Here is a 21,703-nt window from a genome sequence, read left to right on the forward strand (position 1 = left end):
ACAGTCAAATATCAGCCTAACCATGAGGTAACACTTTCTCAAAAACATTTAAGAAGCTGGCAAATAGACTTCTAAATTCGTCACACAGCAAACCGCTCACTCTCAAAAAACAAATGCATTTGCCAACAAATGGCTACTTCTCAGGACGTGTGCAGTCGGCTTCAGGATGGATTGCCCTCTATAATTTGTAATCTGAGATGCTAAATTATTAAAGTTCATTAATATAAGAATTTCTTCAAAGTGCCCCTGACTACCCCAAACAGCATCTCATCCATCCCACTTGGTCTCAATTGGGTCCCGCTAAAGACTTTTTGGGTGATTACAATGGCGGACAGACTTAAGTCCATCTGCCATCGTTGCGGGGAGTGGGACCAGCCGCCTGTAAGGCTGCGGTCCCGCACATGATATAATGATGCGACCGCCACAGTGGCGGTCGCATTGTCAATCTTTAACATTGCGGCAGGTACTGCTGGCTGCAGCACCCGCCGCAGTGTTCAAAATGCACTGTTTGCATTTCTCTGCACTATGTGGCAGGCACCACACGGTGCCAGTCACCTAGTGCAGGGAAATGTAGGGGGGTACCATAGGTTTAACTCCCCCAGCACAAGGGGGGCTTGCAACCGGCCCCCAAAGTGCATCCTCGCTAGTCTTTCCATGGCGGTTTCACCACCATGGAAACGCATGCGGTGATGCAGCATCATAATATGGAGCCACCATTCTATTGTTGCGATTGCTGCTGTGGAACCCGTGGTGAAAGGACTTTCTGTCCGCCACGCACACCGCCCGCCATCGTAATCTGGCAGGTGGAATTTGGCCGCATGATTGCGGTGAATCCGCCACCGGCACACTGCCAGTGGTGGATTCACCTCAATCGTAATGACCCCCTTTGTAATCAGTGTACCTCGTGTAATTATTAGCACCCCAGCAAACCCCTGCCCTCCGCCCATCTTCCTCACACATCCTGCCGGCATACCGCAAGGACCCCCGTTCACACAAAAAACAACAAATTTGGGTTGGCCCTGCCCCCATCAACAACCTACCTGTCTTCTTCTGCGCAAACAATGTTGTCATATAAACAAACTCAGGTAAGCTCCTTCGTCCACTCCTGTCTTTTCTTTCATTGGCCAACTTGCAAGCGAATACAGCAGGCCCCTGCTGCCCCTACGAGGCATGGGGGTGCCCAACCCTTCAAGTGGAGCCCAATTCAGCACAAGGGCCAAGGAATATCTGGGAAAGATGGGAGAGTTGGGACCCCTCCTCACATTCTGCAGGGGAGTCCCATCATTTTGTGTTACTAATGCCCTGTCTCAAAGCTACCCTAAATTGAATAAACTCACTCCTAAAATCTAGCTTTCCTATGGGCAACCTTTGCAGACCAACATCCCCCCTACAACCTCTGCACAGGACCGCAGGATACATTGTGACTTTAAACAAATCAACCAACCTAATAGCCGCAGTTGCCATCCAAACCACGCTAACAATGCCGTCCTTTCATGTCTTACATCTACCATGACTCACTCATCGTTCGCTCTTTGCTGGGCTATGAAAATGGCCTCTACATGGGTGCCCCAAACTCCAACTGCTATAGCACATGCTATATGAACAAGGCTGATCCTCAGATTAGCTCACGTGCACATAGTTTCATAGTCAGCACCACTGACTGCTCTAGTCATGGGTCCAAAGTGAAGATGAAGAATTCCATAAAGACGAATTAAATGTAAAACATTGACTTTGTAACATAGAGAATTATATTTCCATATAGGCTCCACCCCCATAACGCCACCTTACCTTGTATTACATCTGACTTTCTTCAATACCCTTTTTGAATTTTTTGAATCATTGTGCTTCATCACTTTATATACCCCTCGTGACCCAATGAACCATCTACACTGAGAGCCCACTATCTTATATTCTTTTCTGTTTCATTCCCCTGACCTCTTTCCGATATCCAGTGCTTCCAATACCAGTGCAGCACTGATTCTGGAACTCAGAGCCATTGTCAGTTCACACTTTCCTGTGTGTCCTTGGCCTAAGTCCCTTTTCTATTGCTTTAAGGAGTAACATAACGGGGACTGGCACTGAATGCTCCTTGTAGAGCAGTGTCTTCCTGTTTCAGCCTTTGATGCCTGCCCTCCAGTTTCAAGCTGAGCCTATCCAGCTTCCCTTTCACCAATAAACGATCCTGTTTCTCCTCTTATTTCGCACTGGCTCTGTTTACAATGATCTGTATGTGCAGCTGTCTCCATGCATTAACTCTTAAATTTAGTTTTTATTTTAGGAGTTTGACATAGCAGATTTTATCATTCTTTTTGTTACTTATTGTGGATTTTGTCATTATGTTATGCAGATTTGTAGAGCGCACTATCACCCGAAGGGCATTCTGGCACTGAGAAGATGTGAGTCCAGGCACACTTAGGGCCTAGTGGGACTACTCAAAAGTCAGGTCTTCAGCTTCTTGCAGAATTAAAGAAGTGAGGGGTAGGCTGTGTAGTGCCCTGCCGTCCATGCTTTAAGAGGGATGAAGGAAAAGGCTTGACTGCCGGATCTGGTTTTGCATATATGTGGGATCTGTGCAAGTAGGAGTCCAGACAAGCGGAGGTGTCTTTTAGGTTTGTGAAAGCAGATGCTATTGTTGAGGTATGCTGGATCACTGTTATATAGCGCCATGAAAGTGTGGGTGAAGAGTTTGAATTGTGTGAATTTGTGAATGGTGTGCAAGTAGAACTACTTCAGGTTTGCTGTGATGTGAGTATGGCGTGGGAGGTTGAGAGTCTTTCTGGCTACCAATTTTTGAATGATCTGCAGCCTTCTGGTGAGTTTTTTGTTGATCCCAGCATAGAGGGTGTCCCGGTAGTCCAGCTTGCTTCTGACCATGGTGTGTGTGGTGGTTTGCTGGGTGCTGATTTGCAGCCATTAAAAAATCTTCCTCAGCATCTTCAGTATATGGAAGCATGAGGCGGTGATAGCGTTGACTTGGGTGGTCATGTCGAGCTTGGTCTCTATGAAGAATCTCAAGATCTTGGTGTGGGTAATGGGGGTGGGTTTAGTCCTATTTCTGTTGGCCACCAGGTGGAGTCTAACTGTGATATGCTCTTCCCAAAGATCACAATTTTGGTCTTGTCTGTGTTAAGCTTTAGACAGTTGGTCTTCATCGAGTGGGCAAATTCAGTCATGCAGGCATTGAGCTTGATCCGGGTAGTGGGTGTCTTGTCCATGGGACAGAGAATGAGTTTCATGTCATCAGCGTAGGAGAGGATGTTGATATTATGAGAGTGGATGATTCTGGCTAGAGGGACTATGTACGCATTTAAGAGTGTCGGACTGTGGTAAATAATTTAATTACCGGGACTTAATTTGATACAGAACATAATAAAAATAGCTCAATAAATAAGAGGCAGAATCCGTGGTATTAGAGGTTCGGAATGGGCTTTATTCCAATGGACGATTCGAATCGTGGCCTCCAAGTTCCATCACCACGGAGGTTCAGGAAGTGAAGTACATACTTTATTGATAAGTAATTACTTTTATACAATAGGCATTACAGTGAAGCAAATGCGAGACGCGTAACAATTGATAGTGTGGATAAAACATACATACGTAGCAAAAGTAGGTGTAACTGGGTGTGACTAAAGAACGTCATCAGATGTGATGTCATAATAGGGTGGTTCCATGAAAGAATTTCGCAATGTCAGCAGAAATACTTGGCAGAAATGCGCGCACAGCAGCATGACGTGTGATTGACGTGCGACTAGGGGGTGAAGGGGACTTGACATTTAGCTCTACATGTGGCGACAGATGTCTGGAGGGTCAAGTCAACCTAATCCCAAATCATATCTAACATCCTATGTTTAAAGAACTATGTTATCCAAAAGAGAGGTCTCTTAGAGTAGAATCTTATTCTATACTGACTATACTGACTGTTAGTGCGTGTACAAGCGTCTAAGTGTCTACACTAGATGCGAGGGCAGAAGTCTTCCATGGTAATAGGGCTATGAATTACTTGTATAAAGACAGAGAAGCCGGGCCTTTGCTCGGTAGCTGGCAGAATGTTTACTTAAACTACTAGACAGGAATGCATTGGGCAGGGAACGGAGCAGATAATTTCGAAGGTGAAATACAGTTCTTGGCAGGCAGCAAGCTGATGTCAGGCACCGTGAGCCACGCAGAGGATGAGACAAAGTTCATGGTCACAGATGCAGGCTCAGACTGGAGCTTTCAGAGGCAGAAGGCAGAAAAGCTTGATGACAGAATCAGGGCCTACTTGCCTGGACTGTAAAATGGCATAAGTGAACCATATAAAGGCGGTGGCCTTTCGTACTTAGGAATGGAATATCCGGCCCATTCATGGCGAATCGGAAAAGAGGACATGTTAACGATGGACGCACATGTATTTGCGTCTTCATAACTGGAACTGGAGGGAACATACATGTACTTGTAACATGCACATAGAACCGTTGGGGTCCAAGATAGGGGACATAACTGACCAGAAAAATCCATATTTCCACATTCCCTCCTTGTCCCCTACTTGCCCGTCAAGAGATATCAATCTTCATCAATCCATTGATCTGTTCATATAGCATCATTTGTTCTTCTTTCTTCTTCCGGGATCTTGAACGAAAATCTTGATGTGGAATACACGATGTGGCACACAGACCACAAATCGCTGGTCCACATTGCAGGCATAAGCAGCAACTGAATAGTATGAGAAGGCCAATACCTAGGAAGGATAGAACTCTCCACCCCCAGGCTGATAACACGCTCCAAAACCACCCGGACCAAGTCCAAGTGCCTGGATTCTGGTGTATCTGGCTCACAATCTTATGAAGGCGCGTTATAGCTTTATATACAGATGGCGAATTTTCTGGTATGAATACGCAACAACTTGATCCGATGACCCTACAAGCTCCGCCCCTATCGGCCAGGATGACGTCAAGGACAAGACGATTTTGAAGCACAACAATCCGCATAGCAGACTGCTCTTCTGTTAAATTGCCTAAGGCGGAAATAGTTTCGTTCACTACTGCTTCAAGGGTTCTAGTTAATCTACGTATCAGCTTACTATTAGTAACGGTACCTATATAGGGAAAGAGACCTTTATTGAAATCTGTGTATTTTTCCCATGCTGTTTCAGTGTAATCGACTATTGGGAGATCTCTCCTTTCTCTATTGTGTACTAAATGAGTATTTCTGTGATAATCAGGAGGAGCTAGAAAAACAGGTGGCAAAAGGAATCCAATGTAGCAGGTGCCATCCCAATCTAGAGGCAAACGTACATATGCCGTCTGACCACATATAAAATAGGAATGGCGGGAAGCTCTAAATGTCGACTTGCCTTGATCACTGAATTCTATTACAATGGTGCATCTACTATGGCCCATATGTATGGAACCATTCTTTCTTACACATAATTCACCTTTTACTGGAAATACTGACATGGCGGGCAAACTTGGAGTAGCTTCGGATTCGACATTCAAGATCAGGAGATTAAGCGTAAAATTACCTAATCCATATACTTCATTTTCTAGATCAGTTCCTGTTCTTTTGGGAAGTCCCTCCTTGTTGGGGTGGCAGACTTTAAGTAAAACTAAGTTCAGATTTCCCCATACCCCGTTGTCTTGATAAACTGCGGAGTTCGAATCTTGGGAATTAAGTAAACTAAACCATGCTCCACAGGAGCCGTTGTGTGTGAACGGGTATGGAAAAAGAGGTAGAATTCCTTTATAGTTCTGATAGGGAGGGAGTCGGCCACATATCCAACAATTTGTAGCATTGCTAACCTGATGGGAATGATGTAACATACTAATAAAAGTGTTATTGCGCAGCGCAAATCTGTATGACAATTCATGCGGAGGTAATTTACTAAAAGAATGTTCAGCAGTAACATTATAAACATGTCTAAAAATAGGATAACATATGTGCAACAATATACTTGCAGTAATTATTAAAAGACTTAGGAAAAACAAAATCAATAACGTCACTGTGCAATGACTACGCAGTGATTTACAGTATGCATGTCGTTTCAACATTTTTCGGGTTCTTTCTCTATTCAGGTCTAAGGGATACATGTCAGAGACAAATTCAACCGCTTCACCTTGGAGAGGACTTAAACAATCAAATTGCCCGACTGGTTAGATCTGAGTTTTAGTTTATATTGTTCGTGACTACTTGATTCAACCAAAGGAAGTTTTGAGTCAATGGGTGAAGACACGCGAGGTGTGGTTTTTACATCCGATGGTAGTCCATAAAATTTCTTGATATGACTTGAATGTACCCAGCCTTTCCTGCCTTCGATCTTCACGGCTGTCCTTGTGGTGAGCAAGACCAGTTGCGGCGACCTCCACCTAGGATCCAGCTGAGTCTTTCGATCAAAGTTCCTCACCAAGACCAGGTCCCCCGGAACTACGTCATGGGGTTTCACCTCAGTGTTGTCAGGAAAAGCTGCAGCTACCTGTGAACGACAAGATTGTAGTGCAGACATCAAGGAAGCCAAATAATCTGTCAGCATATTACAGTCAATATCAGTTATTTTACGTGGTATAGGCGTCCCCCACATATTTGGTGGTCTGCCAAAGATCACCTCATACGGGGATAGCCCTGTTCGAGAGTGTGCTACCATTCTCATGTAAAAGAGTGCAACTGGTAATGCTACTACCCAGTCGACACCTTTCTCCCTGCATATTTTGGACAATCTAATTTTCAGGGTCTGATTATGTCTTTCCACGAGACCTGCTGCCTCGGGGTGTCGGACACAGTGGAATTTCCACTGATAGCCTAACAAAAGTGAAACGTGTTTCATTAGTTCGGATGAGAACGGCTGGCCGTTATCTGAGTAGACAGCACGTGGTAAACCGTATCGTGGGAAGAATTCTCGAACTAACTGTTTGGCAGTAGTCGGGGCAGTGTAATCTGAAACCGGGTATGCCTCTGTCCAACGGGAAAGAGCACAGACAACTACGAGAACATATTTGAATCCTCGACATCGTTCCATCTGGATATAATCCATCTGGCGAATTTCAAAAGGGTGATCAGGAGGCTGAAATCCACCCTGCTCTACGGGAATGCTTTTTCCTGGGTTGAACTGACAACAGATCATACAGGTACGAACTTTTTGTTTGGCTGCTGCTCGTAAATGTTTGTTGAACCAAATGTGTTGAATGCTGTCTAGCATAGCTTTTTCTCCTAGATGTGCTGGACTATGGACAGTGTTAATAATGACTTGGACCATTGAATCAGGAAGGAACCACACAGATTTTTCCTTCGTCATCCATCCTTGATCCGTTTGGATCCCTCCTAATTCAGTCCATTTCCTTATTTCGTCTGGAGTAGCATGTGTCTGTATGTCAATTACATCAAGAGCGGTATCCTTAACCATCATGCAATGTGTTGGTGTCTGGACTATTGTCTTTGTCATGTCGGATGTTTGAGTTTGAGCAGTCTGTTTAGCTGTTCTGTCAGCTAGATCATTGCCTTGAGAAATGATATCAGTAACTTTCGTATGAGCTTTGCATTTCATAATCGATATTGCAGTGGGTAAATGTATTGCATCTAATAAGGCATGAATGAGGGGTCCGTGCTGAATGTGGGCACCGTGAGAAGTTAAATAACCTCTCTCTCGCCACAGCACGCCGAAGTCATGTACAACTCCGAATGCATAACGTGAATCAGTGGATATGTTGACTCTTTTATTTGTGGCTTGAATACAGGCTTGTGTCAGAGCGATGAGCTCTGCTGCTTGAGCGGACAAGGTATTTATACACTTTGTTTCAATAATTTCAGTGTCTGTTGTGACTGCATAAGCGGCCACTAACTCTCCTGTACCTGTTCTCATACATGAACCATCTACATACAACGTCAGGTCTGGATCTGACAATGGGACATCTGTCAAGTCTTGTCTGGGTTTCGTCGTTATTGTAATAACTTCAATACAGTCATGAGCTAGTGGGTCTGTTCCATTTACAGGTAAAAGTGTGGCAGGATTCAATGTGCTACAACGTCTGATTTCTATATGTGGCTGAAACAATGTTAATTCGTAACCTGTAAGTCGCGCTATAGTCAAATGTTGTGTTTGCGTTCGATTCACAAGAACCTCTACTGCATGTGGTACTTGGACTGTCAATAGATGTCCTAACACTATGGCATCGCTTTGTCTGATTGCTAAAGCTGTCGCTGCCACTGATTTCAGGCACGCAGGCAGAGCCTGAGCTACGGGATCTAATGTACTAGAAAAATAAGCACACGGTTTGTGTGATCCTGCTTGTTCCTGTGTGAGTACTGACAAGGCAGTACCTTCTCGTTCTGTAACAAAGAGTGTAAAATGTTTTCTGTAACATGGTGTTGCTAAAACAGGTGCTTGGCATAGAGCTTTCTTTAAGCTTTCAAAAGCTAGTGTGTGTTCCTGAGTCCAAGGGAGGACAGTCGATGTGGCTGCCTCCTGTGTTGTTAATTGAATGAGTGGTTTTGCTAGAAATGCATACTGAGGGATCCACTGCTTACAATACGAAGTGAGGCCTATGAAAGCCCGCACCTCCTTTTGTGTCTTGGGTATTGGCATATTTGCAATTAGCTGGATGCGATCTGGTGTAAGCTGCCTTCCCTCCTTGGACAGCGAGTGACCAAGGTAAATAACTCGCTGGACACAGAATTGCAGCTTAGAAGGGGACACCTTGTGTCCCTTTGCGGCTAGAACTTGTAAAACCGTCAGTGATGCTTTTTCACATTCAGGTTCGCTTCGGGCGGTGATCAGCAGATCATCGACATATTGAAGCAGAGCAGTGTTGACTGGCATGTGTATACTGTCAAGTTCTCGTTTCAGTGCTTGGCTATAGATGCTGGGGCTTTCTGTAAATCCTTGAGGTGCGCGTGTGAATTTAAAGCTACGTCCATTTAAACTGAATCCGAACAAGTATTGACTTTCTGGATCTATTGGGACGCTGAAAAAGGCATTCTTGAGATCAATTACAGTAAAGAATGTTGCTTCGGAATCAATAGCTGTCAGTAATGAAGAGATGTCTGGAACTACGGGGTATTGTGGTACAATACATTTATTTAATTCGCGCAGATCAATAACCAATCGATATACTGGGGGAGCCTTTGGATCAGTTCGTTTAAGAATCGGAATTATCGGTGAATTACATACATTGGAGTCGGTCTCCACAACCACTCCTTGGCCAATAAGCTCGTCAATGATTTGCAGTAAAGCCATTACAGCATCTGGGGGTAACTTGTATTGTCGCATTCGTGGTAGTACCACTCCTGCCTTTAGTGTGACTCGATATGGTGTAATGTTCATGCAACCAACATCTGTAGGGCCTTGTGCCCATAAATGTGTGGGTAAAGTCTGCAGTCGGGAATCCATGTCTCGAGACACATAGTGACCTTTGAAATCACGTAAAAACAATCTTACTCCTTCCGGAGAACAACATATTATAGCTCCTAGAGCTTTCAGTGTTTTTATACCTAACAAGTTTTCTGGACATGATTTAGTAAGCAATAAATCTGTAGTTCTGGTCAAGGGTCCTATCGTAAGTGGGAGAGGCTGTGATACTTCATTAACAATAGGTTTTCCTGAAAAACCAAGGGAAATATTCTGTGAGCCTGAGAGGGGTGCCCCTGGAACTTCACTACGTTTTATAGTTGTTCGACTTGCCCCTGTATCAAGTAAAAATTTTCTATCTTGGCCTAATAATTCACTATGTACATAAGGTCCTTCTTGGTCTACAGGGACCTCGATAAGGGGTAAGTCAACTTCCCTCTCTAGGTTGGTTCATGCGTATCGTTGATAATCAGGATAGTCATACTGTGCGGTCTGGTACAGCTGTCGTGTCGTGGTTTGTGTGGCAGCAGCCGGCAGCGCTGGTGCAGCTGGCACAAACTGTATAGACTGTTGTGGAGCTGGCATGGACTGTGCATGCTGCGGTGCTCCTTGTTCATTCTGATCCTGTCTAGGTGGCCGTGGTCTTTCTTGTGTTTTACCTGTGGCGATATTACGCTTCAAGACTGGGCAATCGTGTATGTAATGACCTGGTTGTTTACAATAGTTGCATGTCCCTTTTACAGGTCCTGCTGAATCACCGGACTGTGTCGTACCCTTTTTATGACCTTCAGCTGGAACTGTCTGGGAGACTAGCATTTTCATTTTTGTGTCTTTCATGCGTCTTTGTTCATGTTCTTGTTCTTCTCTAATTCTATTGTAATGATACTGTAACATTTGTAACATTTGTGATGGGGTATTACCTTGCCAGGTACTCTCGAATTTTAATACTCTATTCTTCACTTGGGGCAAGGAATTTTCAACTAATTTTGTCACAAACAGATGTGGGTATGACTCGCTACTTGCTTTTATACCACTATTTATACCAAAACATTTTTCGAATCGGGCATAGAAATCACTAGTGTCTTCATCTTGCTTTTGTTTACAGGCTGAGATTGCACCCCAGTCTTCCTTTTTCGTAGTTAATAAACGTGGCAGTACCTGTACTAGTAAACCTGGTAGTGCTTTAGTTTTGTCCCCAAGCCCCGAACCTGGACCTCGGGCCTTTTCTTCATTTTCTAATGCTGTCCAATCTATCTTTTGGTCTCCTACCTCCCACTCTTTTTCCTTGAGTTTTTCATAAATGCCAGCAGGCATTAATACCTTTAATATTGTCATAATGTCGGGATAGGTATACTCTCCCATGAGTAACATGTCTTTAATTTCTCGGTGGAAACCCGCTGGGTCTTTGTCATGACTGGGTACCACTTTCTTCATTTCTAACAATTCTATTTTTGAAATGGGCGTATATACAAATACACGTTTAAACTGATTGTCCTCGCCCTTTATTGGGTGTACTTCTCGTAAGGGATTCTGTCTGTCCATGTAATACATCGGTCTTTCCTTGATGGGCAGTGAAACATGTTCTGGACATACAAAAAGAATGTACTGCTTTCTGGATTCTAGTATTTCCTTAATTAACTTAGTACCTGAACCTCTCCATCTATTCGTGAGTAATTCAGTCAATATATCAGGTAAGGGACCAGGATCTGAATGTTGGCTTTTATATAGTATAAGAAGTTGTTGAATCATATAAATCCCAGCTAAACGCTGTTCATCTGGGGTGAGGTTCAAAAATGTGTGTGCTACTGTATCATCACCATATTTTCCGGGACTGTCAACCCAATGAACGGCTGACCTGGCTAATTCTTGTTCATCCATAGAATCGAGTAAATGATAACCCCTTCGTTCTCGCAGTAATTTGTCAGCGGCTTGGAACGAATGCTCGGGGGACCTCATATTTATTATAGGTGTTTGGAAATTCCTGTTATTATCTGGACATATCGGACGTATCGGGTCAGTAAAACATCTAGTACTATTACAAGATCTTCCTCTACCTACATAGGCTATGGTTTCTGACTGTCCTGTGGACGGTCCTGATCCTTCCTCCTCCTCGTTTTGTTCAAACTGGTCTACCGCTAATCTCTCTTCGTGTAGGCGTTCTATTTCTTTACGGATCTTTCTGCACATGGCTATTATACATTTTTGCCTATCATGTCTCCCTTCTGATATATTCTGGCTCCATCTGGTAAGAGTTTCCACTGTTTCCGGGTCTACCCCCGGTCGGTCTTGATTTCTGATCACACAATTTATGAGGAAACGTAACAGTTCCCCCTGTATCTCCACTTTCTGGTATTCCATAGCTCTGTTAATACTTTCAGAATCTCGCCCTGTTTGGACAAAATGATATATATTATCTAGATGCACAGTCATTCCTGGTAACTTCCCTAAATACACCGCGGCTCGTCTGATACGTAATGATGCCATGATCATTTCGTCCTCTTTGCCGGGCACAGGGTCATATCTACAATCTATAAGAAGTTCCTTAAGCGTGCGGGAATTTATGAGTTTGGGGGTACGTGGATGTGCTGACTCTAGAAAGGTAAGTTTATTTACTCTGGGTGGCGTAGAAAAAATGTTGGTAGCACCTCCAGTAGCCCCGTCTGGAGTATCGGGCGTGAAAGGATTCGTAGAACGCGATACAGCAACTATAGGTGTGGACACAGCTATAGAAGTAGCTGTAGGAACAGATGTGGAAACGGACGTGCTTGCCGGATTTTGTGTCAGGTTTTGTTGTTGTAGAGATACAGATACAGGATCTTGGCGTTGAACCTCCCCGGCCGACGGTCTATGTGGGGCGGGGTTAGCATACTCGGGAGCTGCGTCATCTAAATATGAGGAAAGAAAAACATCTTCTGCGGTTCTAGGATGCCCCTTAGGATGTACTTTTATTGGAAATAATGGGGGTGGCAAATCTTTTGGTATCCCCGGAGTAGCCTTAGGTAATCCCTCGGCCAGAAGGGGATACATACCCTTCATAAGGGCATTTCTTTGTCTGTCTACTTGTTCTGATTTCACTCGTGTACCTTCTTCAATTAATAGATTTTCTCGGACTTTATTTGAATTCTCTTTACTCTTCTCTTCCTGTCTACGTGCTTTTTCTGTCCGTCTATACGATTCTTTACGCCATAATTCAATGGCGTCTTTCTGTGACTGTCTGGCTTTCCTTTTCCATAATTCTTCCTCTACTTTCACGATGCAATCTGCATCCCAGGTCCCAGCTGCGGGCCACCTCTGACTTTCTGGTAATTCCTTAGTGTAGTCTACCCATAGATCAAGAAATAATATAGCGTCTAAGCCGTGTTTATGATACATGAAGTACCCTGGAGTGTCCCTAGGAGGAATGGGAACAGCTTCTTCGAGTACCCCTTTTCTAGTTGTGATCTGTCTTAGTTTCGAAAAGAGCGGCATATTGAGAACTGGTCTGATACTTGGTCTTGAACAAACTTAATACAATAAACCACGATAATGAACAGTCATTCACACCACAATATGCAGGACGTATTAATACATTTAACATTTAACATTTTAAATGAGCAACAATGAAGATGACGATCTAAGAAAACTTAATCACAAAACATAATTCTCGACATTAACGGAATTATTCTGAATTTATATACTTGATATACTAGATATACTGCTAAACAGTACAGATACACTGCTAAAACAGTGCAGACCGGATTTGTGTACCCAAACCCGTCTGGATCGGCACAACTTATGTGCACGCCAGAACGCCTCCCCAGTAATGGTACTCACCGGGTAGCTCGGAACGGAAGGCCTCGGAACGGAACTGAACTGAACTGGACCGGACTGGACTCGACTCGAAAACTTCGGACACTTCGGGACATCGGAAACCTGGTGGGCCTCTGTATACCTCGGATCTTGCTCTCTCAGCTAGGCTCTGGTCGGGATACTTCGCACTTCTCACCGCCTCGTCTGGGTGTTGATCGCAGCCTCAGTCGCCCCCGCTTGACCGGAGGGAGATACAGGAAATCCTGCTGGTACGCGTTGTTGTCCGTCCAGCTGTGGCAGGAGACCGGGCCTGCAACGCACCGCCGGCGCGTGAGATGAGAAAGTGTCCCTATTCGGGCGCCATTCATGTGGTAAATAATTTAATTACCGGGACTTAATTTGATACAGAACATAATAAAAATAGCTCAATAAATAAGAGGCAGAATCCGTGGTATTAGAGGTTCGGAATGGGCTTTATTCCAATGGACGATTCGAATCGTGGCCTCCAAGTTCCATCACCACGGAGGTTCAGGAAGTGAAGTACATACTTTATTGATAAGTAATTACTTTTATACAATAGGCATTACAGTGAAGCAAATGCGAGAGGCGTAACAATTGATAGTGTGGATAAAACATACATACGTAGCAAAAGTAGGTGTAACTGGGTGTGACTAAAGAACGTCATCAGATGTGATGTCATAATAGGGTGGTTCCATGAAAGAATTTCGCAATGTCAGCAGAAATACTTGGCAGAAATGCGCGCACAGCAGCATGACGTGTGATTGACGTGCGACTAGGGGGTGAAGGGGACTTGACATTTAGCTCTACATGTGGCGACAGATGTCTGGAGGGTCAAGTCAACCTAATCCCAAATCATATCTAACATCCTATGTTTAAAGAACTATGTTATCCAAAAGAGAGGTCTCTTAGAGTAGAATCTTATTCTATACTGACTATACTGACTGTTAGTGCGTGTACAAGCGTCTAAGTGTCTACACTAGATGCGAGGGCAGAAGTCTTCCATGGTAATAGGGCTATGAATTACTTGTATAAAGACAGAGAAGCCGGGCCTTTGCTCGGTAGCTGGCAGAATGTTTACTTAAACTACTAGACAGGAATGCATTGGGCAGGGAACGGAGCAGATAATTTCGAAGGTGAAATACAGTTCTTGGCAGGCAGCAAGCTGATGTCAGGCACCGTGAGCCGCGCAGAGGATGAGACAAAGTTCATGGTCACAGATGCAGGCTCAGACTGGAGCTTTCAGAGGCAGAAGGCAGAAAAGCTTGATGACAGAATCAGGGCCTACTTGCCTGGACTGTAAAATGGCATAAGTGAACCATATAAAGGCGGTGGCCTTTCGTACTTAGGAATGGAATATCCGGCCCATTCATGGCGAATCGGAAAAGAGGACATGTTAACGATGGACGCACATGTATTTGCGTCTTCATAACTGGAACTGGAGGGAACATACATGTACTTGTAACATGCACATAGAACCGTTGGGGTCCAAGATAGGGGACATAACTGACCAGAAAAATCCATATTTCCACAGGACTCAGGGAGTAACCTTGCGGCACTCTGCTGATGAGATCACTGGCATCCGAGGTGTACGGTGCCAGGTTGACTGAGTGAGTCCTTCTAGTCAGGAAGGAGCAGATCCATCAGAGCTTTTGTCCTTGGATTCTGAGGTCGCGCAGGTGTGGATGAGGATGGGGTGGGAGACTGTGTCAAATGACTATACACTTGAGACAATCATGTGACTATGCACTTGAAACCATCACATAATGTGCTTGCTTACCACATTTCAGGTTCTTCCTACCTCTCCTCATTGTTTAACAGAGAGTACCTAACTAGAATGCAGAGAATATCAAATTTTCAGCTCCTCTTTATGACCAAGTCTCTGAAAACACAACTTGGTGGTCGAGAGTTGCTGCTCATTTTGCCAGCCTTTGGAACTCCCTGCTGCAATCCGTGGATGAGTACTGACATTTCTATTAAACTCTCACAATCTCTCTCAGACCTTCACAGCTAAAGCTTCTTCATTCTGCTTACTCATTTCCCATTCTTTTACTTTCCACCCCATACCTCTAATGCTACCCATCTACTAATGCAGTTAAATTTGAATGAGTACCTTATTAATAAAGAATGCATATTTTCTTTTTTTTTTTTAAAGATATATTATGGATTTGCAATTAGTGTTGTGTAAAGTCTGATCTTAGCATATGGCACTTTAAGATATTTGAAGTGCCTCACCACACAATTATGCGGTTTCTATCACAGAGTGGAGTTCAAGCTGCCCTGTTATGATATGTTTCGGGTACTTTGGGCCAGATGTACAAAGCCTTTTAGCTGTCAGAAATGGCTTGAGTTGGAAAATTGGGCCGTTTGCAAATGCAAAAAGCCTTTTTCTAAAGTAACAAACCCACTTTGCGATTCTGTAACACATTACTAAAGTGCAATTTTGGTTTGCGACCAAATACCAATTCGGTATTTGGAAGGGGCGTGTTTAGGGCGTCCTTTCCAAATACCGAATCATAGTAGTATGTTTTAATGTTTTGCAAATTAAATGAGGTTAAAAAACATTCATATTTTACTGGCACCTTAAAGGAGGTGGTAACTCCTTCACAAAGAGAAAGTGGTCCCCAAGGCATCCCTTTCCCTTTCTGAATATCAGTGTTCCAACGGACCACTGCCTACCCTTAAAAATTAAAATTACACTTTTCATTTGTTTTGTTTCAAAGCATCCCATTTTCTGGGTTGTGTTTAAAGAAAGAAATCGCTTGATTTAAAACCAATCACAGGCATGGTGGTCTGCTGACCTTAGCAAGTTACCATCCTTGCGATGACTGTCATTACTACTGGGTCATAATTTGCAACCTATCTCATTAATATTTATGAGGTAGGTCGAATTGCGACCCACTATGAACTGGTAATTTGTAAATCAACCTATGAGTACATGGGTTGATTTGCAAATTACCACACGAAAATTCTGATTGCAAATTGTGACCAGTGTTTTGGGACAAGTTGTACTTACATCTGGCCCCAAGTCCTGCTCAATCTCTGGCCAGGTGGCAGAGTCTGGTACAATGAGCTGTGGGTGTATGATTTTGGTGTTGGAGAGGTGTGCTGGGTTGGAAAAGACCTGTTGCTTATGAATCTCTTAGGAAAGTAACCTGCCATTTGATTAATGATTAGAAATATTCTAGTTTTAGTGCTACTGGCTGTCTGGAATCTTTGAGGTGTGTTGGTGTATATGAGATGGTTGCTGTGAAGAGCTTTGGTGTAAGTGTGTGCATGGTGGATGTTTGTGTCAGGTTTATGTTTGGAGCAAGGTGATAATCAATTCTATAGCATTTCAGTGCTAAGTTGCATTCATTTTTGCTGCCTATTAAAGCATCCCACAAGGTCCTGTATTAGTTTCTGTTCTTTTCTCTACCTTTAAACCTTAAGCAACATAATAAAGGATTCTGGCATTACTTGCCTTCCGTATGCCAATGATACCCAACTATAAAACAAAATGTCTTCCACAAATGATATAGCGTCACTGTCATTAACAATAAGTAAAATGAATTCCGGATGACCAACCACCTCCTCAAATTCAATCCCAATAAAAGTAAATTTCTCCTGATTTCACAACATACTATCTCCATCCCTGTCCAAAAATGGCTTGATGCTCACAGTACCCTAGGATGTTCTCTGATGATCGTAAAAAATGCCAAATTATTTGGGTTGAATGCTGTAAACTGACTCAATCTGTTCAAGATATCAACACTATTGCTGAGAATGGAGATTATCGACATAGACTATTCATAGGCATCAAAACTTTCTTACTTGAGCAAGAGCTATAAGAAGTAAGGCAACCTTGGTGCTCTCCAGACTGACTTACGGAAATGTTGTCCCATCTGCCATTCCTAAAACACATCTTGTGCCACTCAAAGCTTCCCTGTATTCAGCTGCCCATCTAATCTCAGGAGCTGGATGCCTCAATCACATAACACCAGTCCTTCATTCATTGAGTTGGCTTCCAATTCAAGGTACATTCACTTGCAAAAAAGCAAGCATTGTTAACAAACTAATCACTATCTTGCAAAGAAATTGAACATCTTTGGTGACTCCTAGGTTCTCCACAGCTCTGACTCGCTAAAGCTGGAAATGCCAGTGTTCAACAAACAAGTACCATAAACCAATCCTCGGGATGGAGCCCAAGATTTGGATAGCGATCATTTTAACTGTTCGCAGTACTATCTCTCTGCTCACCACCAAACAGAATCTAAAACACTTTCTTCTCAACCTGTACATTCTGCCCTGCCCTTCACAGCATGTCTCCCGATTATGATGTCAGGTAAGTACACTTCCTGTTTCTACCATAGTCCTAAAACTTTGGATCCCCACCATACTGATCTATTCATCTATGAATTTTCATTAATCAAGCACAATCGGATGTGGTTATGCCATAGAAATTTTAAGGAACTTGCGTAATATACCATTCTTGATTTTTTAAAATATTTTATTTGGTGTTCTATATTACTTTTGCTCCTAGATATGTAAAGTGCTCTGATGCTCTTGGGTGTTTTACATGCAATTAAAAATATTCAAATATGATGAAGATTACTAAAACATAATCTGGTGACCCTTTTATTGGTAAAATGTAAAATATGTATTACTGGTGTGGAAATTCCGGCAATCAGTAATAAATAGTAGATTTTCTTAAAAATGGAGCAAGCTATTTTAGAGCCTCCAAAGTGACAACCTGCATGGTTGAAAAGCAAAGAACATGCTAAATGGGGGCCATAGAAATGCAGATTAGAATAAAAAACAAAAGGTGGATAACTGTCAGAAAGTTTCAGCTGTAAATTGTGCTGCTTGGTATGATGTTTAAGGGGTCTCCTACGTGACAATCATAAGTTAAATATAAGATTTATGGAACTCTCTGTGTTTGTCTTCTTTAATTGCGAGAATAACCTTATTTTTTATGAATTTTAAATAATCTTGTTGTTTTCCAACGAGTAAAAACAGCCTTTTAGAATGGACAGACTCTGTAAGTAAGGCCACATGCCCAAGGCTAGCTGATGATAGGCACTCTCTTTAAAATGTAATGAGTGTCATTAGTCCTTAGAAGAGCATGCTGAATAATTAGCCGACAGACACACGGAGTCAGACTTCAGAAGGGAGACTCCAAAAACAAAAGGCAAGCCCTCCTCTGGAGACACGTGTCATTTCTTGAATTTTAAAGGGATGCTCTTGAAGTGTTTCTGCAATAAAAAAGCAGGCTATTGTCTAAATATAGGACAGATGACTTGTTCATTACTGTGAGAAAGTCAACATTTTCACTACCATTTTTTTTAAAACAAAGGTGGAATAGAAAAGGCGGCCATCTCCCAATTTGGTTTTTCGTTTAACAGAATTATGAATTCTATGAGTTTCAGTATTGCTTGGTATAAATTGGACGAGTGTTTTTTTTTTTCTTTTCCGTGACCTGTCAGATCTCAATAGATACATTTCTTGGGGACATGCCTGAAAACACACAAATGAGTTCAAGGAAGCGGTGAACTAAAATGATTGTTTGAGGGTAAAGTTAGCAATTTGGAATTTCGAAAATACATAATATAAAAGAATAAACTAGATACGGTATTTTAGACCATACTGTAAATTTAAAATACAATTTATTAGGGAATAAATTGAAAAATATAATCCAAACGAAATGTACGTTTTAGATCGATTATTTTCCCATCCTGTGGAAAACGAGAAGAAATCAGATAATGTTTGAAATAAGATACAAGGATTGCTAGGACAAATGGCTGCTCTAATATTACAAATAGGATGCAGCCTTTAGCACATCTGATACCAATGTTAATACATATTTTTATAAAGATTAATATAAACGGCAACACGACAACCTTTTGAGGCGTATTCATCAACCCATCTACAAGGAAGAGCAAATCTTTCACAGACAAAATGTCTTCAGATCTAGTTCTGAGTAGAATATAGAAAACATGATGTTATGGGGAGGGGTGAGCACACATAATTGAGACAGTACAGCATAGATGGTTCTTGAATATTTATAATTTGACATTACAGCTAAAAACATGATTTGTCTAGAATGTAAATGTATGTGTCTTGTAAAGCGCACTGCTGCCCTGAGGCGTCGTGGCGCTGTAGACCGCTGGGAAACCCATCCTGGTTATCCCTGTGAGATGGTCCCTCCAGGGTATCTCCAAGGTGAAACCAGGCATCCCCGGCAAATGTAAGGGGCCGTTGTGGAAATGAGGCAAGCTAATGCCCAGAGTTGCCGAGTGTGATCGCTGGTTAGAGTAGGCACTGAAGCGAGAATTATCAAGTCCACTGGCCCTGGTCCACGACCCTGCCGCGTCGGGAATTGAACCCTGGTCCCAGGCCGTCCTCTGCTTCCGGGTCTGCTGTCTCTAACCAGTAAGCCACACCATTGTTTGAATGGGAATGCAGTTACCAGAAATGAGGTATGTATATTTGAAGGTCAGCAGCTTATCCTCCAGACCAGGGATGGTATATCCATATGGAGAAGTGACTAGACTTGGGACATGAACGCAAGTGGCCCTTGTCAGGTACAGTAATGATCGGACGCAATAAAACCGACACAGAGGTGTTCAGAATTTATCAGTTACAAAGATTACTGCTTTTTCAGACTTTTTCAGAAATAAAATGCATATTGTGATGCTCATCACACCAAAATCAACATATCCCAGTAAATACCAGGCCTTTTCCCCTATCAAATTCTGGCATGTTTGACCTGCTGAAATTTAAAGGAGGTGCAAAGTTTTCTCGCATCTGAAAATTCATGGGTGTGGTGAGCATTGCACCTTTTATAATTATTTTACCTTCACTAAAAAGTGTTTGTGCATGAATCACATTTTAGTTGACCACTTGTAATCAGGCCCCTGGAAGGATAAGAAAGGAAGCATTCCCATCTCTAAAATCTTCAAGTAGGTTCGCACTGGCACAAAATATGAATGGCTACTTCAAAACTGTGGGGTTGATTCACAAACTAAATTTTGTAGTACATTTAGTAATTATATAATAGTACTACTAGATTACTGCAAAATGTTATTTACAAATCTATGTAGGTAATTTTCCACCTTCACCTCTCCTGTCTCTTCTATGGGGAGATCCTTTTATATGTAAGTTTGATACTTAGGGCCTGATTATGATTCAGGTTGAAATGGCTCCAACCGTCAGTCGGAGCTCTTCAGAGCGCATCGTAATCGACTAGTCGGAAATATCCTTTCTGACCGACCCATTTAGATAGGGTCGGTCAGAAGGTAATAGAAATCGGATTTCCGAATGGCCTCTGATGGTCTTGGAGAGCCCGTCCGCCATTCGGAAAGCCTTCAGTAACCCCTCGGCCGGCTCTTTCCAGCCGAGGGATTACGATGGCAGATTCCTACAGCCTTTCCGTGCCGGCCTTTCCAACACAGAAAGGCTTTGGGAATCTGTCTTTGGGGGCCCCCAGCAGGGCCCCCATGAGTGCAAGGCCGCCAAATGGTGCACCCTTGTTGATCCCTGCACCCGGTGGCATGCATCCTGAGGTTTCTGCCACGGGGTGCAGGGATGAAAGGCACCTCTGCTCTTTACAATGAGATCATGCATGCATGCTGCCATTGTAAAGTATAGGATTGCAACAGAACAGGGTTTGGTTGCATCTTACTTGCTGGGCTGGAACCGACAACAGGAGGTTGTTTGGTGCCAGTTCCCAAATGATGTCGGACGGACACCGATCCGTCAGGCATTGTAATCGGGCCCTTAGTAGTAAATGTGGGCGGGATACAAGCAGTTGCTGGAAAATAGGGAATACTTGCTCCAAACTGGGAGGACTTAAGTGAGGAATAAGGAGTGATTAAGGAGGGGTTTAGGGAGGAACACGCACCCATGAACAAAAGAGTAAGCCACTGCTACTCAAAAGCTGAACCTCTATAGTTACTACAGCAAAAAAGGACCAAAACACTCCTAAATATACTCTAGCTCAGACCTGTATTAACTCCAGCACCAAATGGCCATCCACCAATACTGCAACACCCCCACATTGTAAACAGTGGAGGTAGGGGCTAAAATAGAACCTCATAAGAAGTAATGTAAATTACATCAATGTATTTTAACTTTTTAAAGTATATATACACTTTTAATTTAATTTTAGACAATAATATACAAATAAAAAATAAAAATATTTTAGTTTAAAATATCTATTGTTACATTTTTTCATTTAAAAATAAATGTCTTTTCATTTTTTGAAAAATATAATTAAACACATTCTAATAAATTATCCATAATCATAAGCATTTTATTTTAGGTATTTTAATAAATCTTTAAAAAGAAATTGTAATTTATTGTAATATATTCCAAATATTTAATCAGAAATTAAGTTATTAGTGGTGCAGCACTTTTTAAACTTTGTTCTAAATTTAAAATAAATATGTAACATTCTTTTGCTGTCATATGTAATAAAAAAGTATTTTTCTAAAACAAATTAAGAACCGTTTTACAATTTCCCTATACTTTATCATAGGGAAATCTGGGACCCTTTGATGGAGGGTTCAGCCTAACTACACCTATCTACGCCTCTGTGTGCAA

The sequence above is a fragment of the Triturus cristatus genome, chromosome 4_2, assembly GCF_964204655.1.
Source record: "Triturus cristatus chromosome 4_2, aTriCri1.1, whole genome shotgun sequence".
Classification (NCBI taxonomy): domain Eukaryota; kingdom Metazoa; phylum Chordata; class Amphibia; order Caudata; family Salamandridae; genus Triturus; species Triturus cristatus.